The sequence below is a fragment of the Helobdella robusta genome (genome assembly GCF_000326865.2).
Source record: "Helobdella robusta unplaced genomic scaffold HELROscaffold_7, whole genome shotgun sequence".
NCBI lineage: Eukaryota > Metazoa > Annelida > Clitellata > Rhynchobdellida > Glossiphoniidae > Helobdella > Helobdella robusta.
Window position 1 is genome coordinate 1,524,916 of NW_008705398.1, and position 2,500 is coordinate 1,527,415.

Genomic DNA, 2,500 nt, shown 5'->3' on the forward strand with positions numbered 1-2,500 from the left:
TGTATACATACAATGTTTGTATGCATACAATTTTTGTATGCATACAATGTTGGTGTATATACAAAGTTGCTGTGTATACAATGTTGGTGTATATGCAATACATAGTTGGTGTATTTAAAACGTTGGTGTATGTACAATGTTGGTGCATATATACAACTTTTTGTATAAATGCATTATCGCCTGTATATATATATATATATATATATATATATATATATATACAATCAATTCTTTGTATATATACAACTAGGCATATGCGTGCTTCAGCAATGGCAAACATACTTTGCTCAAATTCATGCTGAAACAAACAACCGTGATATGCGTAAGACAAATATTTGTATTATACATACATAATAATCTCTATACATATGCCGATGTGAATATATAGATACATGAGTGGGAAGATAGAAATGCCTGTTTCCCATGTATGTTATAGTTGCCGGGTTCAAATTCAGTGGTATCCGTCATCATACGTTGATACACAGGAGCGAAACAGTGTGATGGTTGCAGTCCTCGTGTTTCAGAGCCGGGTTCGAATCAGAAAAGAACTTCGCTGGCCACATGCGAAAGTGCAACATGCAAATGTTAGGACATATCTATCTCGTCCATCTCTGAACTCTCATCTCTGAGTGTCTCGCGAGCAGCTGCTGTTCAATTCTTCAATTCTTATGATGATAATTGCTGGCAATTTGAATAAAAATTCTGTTCACGTACACAGATGAACAACATATCCGCCAACAACTACACACACACACACACACACACACACACACACACACACACACACACACACACACACACACACACGTGAAAACATATAAAAAAATAAACATACAATCACATACAATAAAAACAGGTAAATGTGTGTCTTTCGCAATTTTTTCAAACAAAGAGATAACTTCATTAGACGTAAGAACAAAGAATGAACGCATTTTTATTTTATTCAATGTTGCGTGCGTGTGTGTGTGTGCGCGCGCGCGTGTGTTTTCATGTGTGTGTTTGTGTGTGTGAGTTTGTGTGTGTGTGTGTGTACACCGAATAAACACATGCCATGATAAGAAGCCCGAAAAACGAATTTTTTTACGAATGAAAAAATTGCGATTCGACGAAGCGAAGGACTTCAGAAAAAAATATATATATTTAACATGAACGAGAAAAAAAAATAAATGATCCAATTGTGACGAACTTACTTAAGCGATATATCGTCAGAGGTTTTGCAGTAGAAAAACAAACAAAACACTCGAAACAAAAAAAAAAACAAAAAAAAAGAAAAATGAAAGAAAAAAAAGAATCTCAATCCACGCCTGGAATTTGACATATTTTTTTACTTCCCAGACCCACTAAAGAACTCGGCGTCTTTAATCAAACACACACACCAGTGTTTAAAGATACACACACACACACACACACAAGCACAAACACACACACAAGCACACACACACACTCACACATACAAACGCATAAAACGTATCGCATTTAAAAAGCAACAAATGTCAGAACACCACAACAAACAAAGCACCCGGTTAAAGTGCACCGTCGCTAAGCAACCAACAATATGTCAACAAAACATACACATACATACACAGACACACACACACACACACACACACACACACACACACACACACACACACACACACACATATATATATATATGCACACCAACACATACCCACATTGTACGTTAAATATACATCTATACAATTTTTGTGTACAAACAAAACAGACAACATTCGATACGTAATTTTATTATCATAGCCAACATGCTAAGTAACAAGCACCTAAGTTGAATAAAATATACATATACATTAACATATACATCAACATATATTAACATACATTAACATATACATTAAAATATACATACAAATGCTATATTTTATAAAACCTACCAAATTTTTCGCTAAAAATTCGATAGATTTCATCAAATATTGCATCAATTATGGTCTTTTTCTAACCTTTATATATATATATATATATATATATATATATATATATATAGATATATATATACATAAATATATACAAACATATTGTATGTATTTGTTGTATATATATATATATATATATATATATATATATATATATATATATATAATTCTAGCGTTACAAACGAATTAATAACATAAAAATATTGTTACCATTGTATTGTTGATAACGCAAAAAATAATATTAGCTTATGTAACGAGTATAAAACCACACAGCACACACATAATTACACACACACACACACACACATACATAGACACACACGCACAAACATGCATACACACATACGCACATACACACACACACACACATACATAAACATACACACAAACATACTCATATCAATAAATAGATAAATACAAAAGCTTCCTCAAAGAAAAGGCACTAGTAACAATTATAATATAATAAATAACGGACATTATAAAATTATAACATAATTAATAATATTATTATTACTACTACTACTACTACTACTACTACTATTATTATTATTATTTTTGTTATTGATTCT